At 35.8% G+C, this 6,738-nt stretch overlaps 1 long non-coding RNA gene across 1 annotated transcript in view; it reads right to left on the bottom strand.

The window, feature by feature from the left end:
* Positions 1-734: 734 nt before the first annotated feature.
* LOC133547807 (uncharacterized) overlaps positions 735-6,738 on the bottom strand; it is a 7,736-nt gene continuing 1,732 nt past the window's right edge. The window contains exons 2-3 of the long non-coding RNA XR_009805622.1: positions 2,401-2,467; positions 735-820 (exon numbers count right to left, since the gene is read on the bottom strand). This is a non-coding gene — a long non-coding RNA (uncharacterized LOC133547807). The remainder of the gene's footprint in view (positions 821-2,400; positions 2,468-6,738) is intronic.

Raw genomic sequence — 6,738 nt, 5'->3', positions numbered from 1 at the left:
TTAATTCATTATTGAATTCACTACTTCTATTGAAAACTGCTTCAAACTGTCAAGTATTTAAAGAGGTCCTATTATTTGAGAACCACTGGACCAGGATGGCGCAAGCGGGGATCGAACCTGGAACCCTCAAGTTGCTGGCACGGCCGCTCTACCAACCAAGCTGTACCGCCCTTTAAAATGGTAATACTAACTGTGGGGTGTTTTACCGCGGTTATCATTAATACCATTCATGGTTCCATCCCTAGAGTGATTTTAGATGTGGGAGGGGCCCACAGATGCATTCATGGTCTACAAAAGTCTTTCCAATGGATGAGTCACTTTTTGGAAAAAGAGGTCTGATTACGCAATATAGCAAGAAAGTGGTTACGTTGGCAACACTGATCCCTTCCTGCTACATGGTCTTATGCTCTGGCAGACCAAGTGAGTTACAAGGTGTCTATGAGCAATTTTATGGGAGACACTTGACATGGAGGTGATCATCTTTAGCCCGCTGTTCCTCCACAGCCAACCCGCTGGGCATCCTCATCGACAACATGGCGTCTCCAAAGATCGCTCGCACGGCACAACTCCCACTTTTGGTGAGTTATATAGAATTACTGAATAGCTGATTAAAGGATCTCAAGGTAAAAATAAATGTTCACCTGTCATCCTTCAGATGTTGGTCTATGCCGTTGTTGCCTGCGTCAGCTGTTTCCTCGTCACCATGGGCATGCGGTGCAGTGCCCCCCCCCCCACCCCCGACGCCGCCATCGGCCAGCGCAGAACATTCCACCTCGGAACCCTTCAGACATGGCTTCAAACTGGTAGGAAACATCCTGCACTGCAAAAAGTCAGTGTTCAAAAACGAGAAAAAAACAAACTAAAATTAGGGGTATTTAGCAATATTATCTGCCAATAAAAGAAGAAGGTTTATCTTGTCAAGACTTTCCAAAACAGGTCAAAATAGCAAACCTCTATGGACCAAAAATACCTTAAAATAAGTATATTCTCACTAATAACAAGTGCACTTTTCTTGGTAGAAAAAAAGAGACCTTTTTCCTCAATATGTTGAAGAGTATTCTTACATGAAGTAAACGCTAAGGCCATTATCTTGACGTAACGATATGCGTTCGGCATCATGATTTTTTTTTTCATGCTTGAAGTAAGACATTTTTTACTTTAAAAAAGCAGTTTTCTACTTGTGCTGATGACACAGATTTGCAACAGTTGATATTCTAGTTTCAAGCATGTTTTACTCAATATAGGTCATAAGAGTGTGGTACGCCAGCTGCACCGAAGCAGACAAACAGGCGATTCAGAGGGTCATAAAGTCTCCACAAAAAATCATCGGCTGTCCCCTGCCCTCCTTGAAGGATTGACATAACTCCCGGTACCTCAACAAAGCAAAAAGCATCACCAAGGACAGCACACACCCCGGCTTCCACCTGTTCCACCTGCTACCATCGGGCAGGCGCTTCAGGTGCATCAGAGCCAGAACAAACAGACTCAGAGACAGCTTCTTTCCCAGAGCTGTCACCATGTTGAACTCTAACTTAATAATAATAATAATAATAATAATAATAATAATAATAATAATAATTCACCCCTATACAATATCCTACCCTAATACCCTACTGTGCAATACTACCCATCCATCCATTTCCTACCGCTTATTCCCTTCAAGTGCAATACGTCCGACACTGATTATTATTTATTACTTTGGTACTCTTGTCTTGTTCTGTATATTGTACAGTATTTTGTATTTCTATAGTGTTTTGTATATTGTACAGGATTGCTTCTTATTTTTATTGGATTGTAGTCTGTTTATTTCAATTGATAGTTTTTCCTTTATTACCTCTCGTGCCCATATTTGTTTCCACTACCGCACCTTAAGTTGGAGTCCTTAATCTCGTTCTATGCAAATATAATGACAATAAAGTCCATTCTATTGTATTTTATTCTATTCTATAACATCTCAGCAACAAGCTGTAATATCTTACTGAGATCATTTAGGAGCAAAACCCTTAAAACAAGTGAAACACTAACATCAAATCTGCTTAGTGAGAAGAATGATCTTATCAGACAGAAAAGAAGCAAATATCACCCTTATTTGAAACATTTCATCTTACTTTTTTTTTTGTGCAAATATATTTGATTTGATTTTACAGTTAAAATGACAAACAGTCACATCCACTCATACACACACACATACACACTTGAGGAGAGAGGTGCACATGAACTTTAACAACTCAAGGTTTACAGTACAGACATTATTAGAAAATATACCCAAATATTGTATATATATACACATACACACACACATATATATATCCATACATATATATATACATATATCCATCCATCCTGCTGCGGCTCACGATCAGCAGGCTATCCAGATCACAGCAAAATGGATGAACATACCTCGGCATCAAGGATCCTCAGCAAGTGTTCACAAGATCACCTCCCGAGGGCCTGTCCACCGTACACACTTAGAGGGGAAAAAAAGGAAAAGTTACAGGGCTTGATCAATACAAAAAAAACTGAACAAAAAAGCAAGTAAACCATGACAAAACCATATCAGAAGTGACACAAGAAAAACAAGTGTAGTGTTGAATCAGTACAAAAGATAATAACAATAAAGATAAAAAAGGAATACAACTACAATAAGATGGCAGTTTAGTTTTTCTTGAAATGTCTATAAGTTATGCTTCAATATATGTCAGTAAAGGTTTCCAGGTTAATTCCCATTTGTTCATATTTGTAGAGTTTATAAATCTTATTTTTTCAAGAGTCATTACATTCACAAGTTCATTTAAGCAGTTCCTGAAGTTGGGTGCAGATAGACTATTCCAGTCTCTGAGAATGAGTCTTTTGGCCAAAAGCGTCCCAAGCAGCAACACACTTCTAATATGTTTTGGAAGCTTTTGTGTTTCTGAAGACCACCCAAATAAGATCATATCCCTATCAGGGACAATTTGTCTCTGATATACCCCCGAGTAAAAAAAGAAAATGCTGGACCAAAATGATTGAATAATTGGACATCCCCAAAAGGAGTGAGACAATGATCCTTCAGCAGATTTACATTTATCACAAAGTGGAGATGTATCAGGATAAAATGTGTGTAATAAAACTTTCGAATAGTAAAAAGGATGAATCACTTTCAACTGTATGAGCCTATGTCTACTGTTAATTGAGCACTTGTGAATTTGAGAGAGTGTCTGTTCCCATTGCTGATTGGGTATTGTTGTTCTTAGTTCCTGTTCCCATGCTCTTTGAACACTGTCTGCTGATGTCATGGACATAATGAAGCAGCTGACAAATTTAGCGATAGACTTTTTACTTGTGGGTGGTAAATTTAATACTTCTAAAAGAGGATGTTTTTCATTTACCAGCTGAGACTTTGAAATGTTTTCTTTGATAAATGTTTTTACCTGCAAATAGCAAAACCAACTGAATTGGGACAAATTAAATTTGATTCGCAATTGCTCAAATGACACAAGACTTTCCTCGACATAAATGTCTTTGATGCATTTAATTCCATTTGAGTACCAGTCAAAAAATGTTGTATCTGTTATCGATGGAATAAATGCATGATTGTGATATATTGGTGAATACATAGTTACATTGGAAATATTCAATTGTTTTTTAATTGGAGAAAGAATTTTGATAGAATTTCGTACTACAACACTATGACGTATTGATTTAATTGAAGAGACTGCTTTAGTCAAAAGTAGCGATAGCAATGATGTATAAGGTTTCACTAATGACTGCAGTTCCAATTTCAGCCATAAGGTAGCAGAATTAAGAGATTCATTATTTGGGGACCCCATCTTCCAATAGGTCAATGCGTTCAGATTTGATGCCCAATAATAATTTTTGAACATTGGAAGATCCAGTCCCCCTTCCTCTGTAGATCTAAATAAGTGCTTTTTGGATATTCTGCGTTTTTTACATCCCCACACAAAATCTAGAACTAAAGATTCAAGTTTTTGGAAAAAATCTACAGGAATTACAATTGGTCAATTTTGAAAAAGATAAATACATTTTGGCAAGGTGATCATTTTGATAGCATTCACCTTGCCTAACATAGAGAGAGGTAGGGTCTTCCAATACTCAATACACACTTTCAGTCTCTCAAAGGCTTCAATAAAGTTCAACTTTAGTAATGATTCATCATTTTGAGATATTTTTAAGCCAAGATAGGATATGTAATTTTCTGCGACTTTAACTGGATTTTGACTGATCTCAACATGATCTCCTAGGAACATAAGCTCACTTTTGGACCAGTTTATTTTATAACCAGATATTCTACCAAAAGAGTCTACATATTCTAAAAGAAGTGGTAGTGCAACTTCTGGCTCAGTAAGTGTAACAAGTACATCATCTGCATAAAGTGAGATGAGACTCTCTGATGAGCCCACTGAAAATCCTTTAATATTAGACTTCATTCTTAAACCAATAGCCAGTGGTTCGAGGGCCAAATTGAAGAGTAAGGGCGAAAGGCAGTCACCCTGTCTCACTCCGCGGTGTAATTCAAAACTATTATTAGTTATGACATATGATTTTGGTGCAGAATAAATGATTTGAACCCATTTTATGAAATGTTCTCCCAATCCAAATAATTTGGGAACATGAAAAAGATAAGCCCACTCAATTGAATCAAAAGCTTTATGAGCATCCAGAGTCAGGACGGCAGCCTTTTTGTTTCCTGTGCAGTCAGAGTACAATACGTTCAGTAATCTCCGTACATTGCCAAAAGAAGGTCTGTCCGGGATGAAACCCACCTGATCTGGATGAATCATTTCTGTTATGTGGTTGCGAGTACCTTAGTTCGAATCTTATGGTCTAAATTGAGCAGGGAGATAGGTCTATAATTGGCTGGATCAAGTGGATTTTTTCCCTTTTTTGGTATTATACATATATGGGCTTCATACAAAGAACTTGGAAGTTTGTTGTTCACAAAAGAATCATTTAACATTCTAAGTATTATAGGGGATAGTATTTCACTGAAAGCTTGATAAAACTCCGCACCAAATCCATCTGGACCAGGGCTTTTATTCAAGGAGAAAGATTTCAGTGCTTTTTGCAGTTCTTCAGTTGAAATAGTGTTGTCTAAAGAATTCTGATGATTTGGACTCAGTTGAGGTAAGTTTAATGTGGTAAAAAAATCATTGAAATCATTAACCGATATAGCTGAATTAGATTGATATCATTCTGAATAAAAGTCTTTGAAGACATTATTGATATCCTTTAGATCTGTACATGTTTCACCTGTTTTTGAGCATATTTTGTGAATAGCAGCTTTGGCTTGATCTCCTTTGAGCTGTCTAGATAGACGTTTTTGTGGTTTATCGGATATTTCAAAATGTTTTTGTTTATTTTTCAGCAGGAGTTTAGATACTTCCCCATGAAGAAGAAGAGAGTTGTATTCATTTTTCAGTTCCAGCATCTTATTGTAATCAGACTGCAAAAGAGAATTGATATGAATTTTTTCCATTTCTTTTTCTAATTCTCTCTGCCTTTTTCTTGTTTCTCTTTGTTTTGAGATTTCAAATGAAATGATATATCCTCTCACAGTAGCTTTAAGAGCTTCCCACAATGTGGAGTCTGAGACCTCTCCGTTATCATTCACCTCAATAAAATCTTGGATAATCTTGTTTATATACTCTTTAAAATCTTCAGATAATAATAGTTGTGGATTAAATCTCCATTTTTGTTTGATTTTAAGGAGATCAATTTGAATCTGCAAACTCCCAGGACTGTGATCTGAGATGATTCTACTATGGTACTCAGGATTACTGACATTGGAGAGGGCAGAGGCTTCCACTAAAAAGTAATCAATTCTCGTGTAGGAATTGTGTACAGCGGAGTAAAATGAATACTCCCTTTTATTAGGGTGTTTTACTCTCCATATGTCTATGATATTTCTTGATCTCATAAGATTATTAATAGTTTTAGTTGAGTTAGCAATGACATGAGATTTAGTTGACAATCTATCTAAAGTGGGGTCCAAAAGGCAGTTAAAATCACCACCAATGTAGATATGAGAGGAGCTATCATCAGGAAGTAGACCAAAGACTCCATGATAAAAGTTTGAGTCATCAGTGTTTGGTCCATAGATATTCCAAAAAGTTACTGGCTAGGATGTAATATGACCATTCAGTAAAATAAATCTTCCATTAGGGTCAATTATTTTTGATGTAAGTATGAAAGGCACATTTTTATGAAATAAAATAGCTCCACCTCTAGCTTGTGAAGTAAAGGGTGCGTGATAAACCTGAGATATCCAGCTTGTTTGAAGTTTGTGTTGGTTGTCTTTACAGAGATGTGTTTCTTGTAAGAATACAACATCTGCTTTTAATGAATTTAAATGGGAAAAAACCTTCCCTGTCAAGCTATATTTCTAACAAAGACAAATCATTATTTCTTCTAGATTTTCCAGAACAACATTTTTAAAAAAGAAATTCAAGACTTTGAAATAAGATTTAAATTGGATTCTACAGATTTTCTAGATTTGCCAGAATAATTTTTGGGGAATTTCAATCATAATAAGTGTGAAGAAATATTTCACAAATATTTTTCCTTGTAAAAAACAGAAGCTAAAATGGAGAATTAAATTAAAATGTATTTATTATTATTTACAATAAAAAATAATACATTTATTTGAACATTGATTTCAATTTTCAGGAAAGAATTTAAAAGGTATATGTGTTTAAAAATCCTAAAATCATTTTTAAGGTTGTATTTTTTCTCTAAAAT

This window comes from Nerophis ophidion, unplaced genomic scaffold (genome assembly GCF_033978795.1).
Source record: "Nerophis ophidion isolate RoL-2023_Sa unplaced genomic scaffold, RoL_Noph_v1.0 HiC_scaffold_187, whole genome shotgun sequence".
In the NCBI taxonomy this organism is placed as follows: domain Eukaryota; kingdom Metazoa; phylum Chordata; class Actinopteri; order Syngnathiformes; family Syngnathidae; genus Nerophis; species Nerophis ophidion.
The sequence above is the reverse complement of the archived record's forward strand: the minus strand, read 5'-3'. Positions and strand labels throughout refer to the sequence as shown.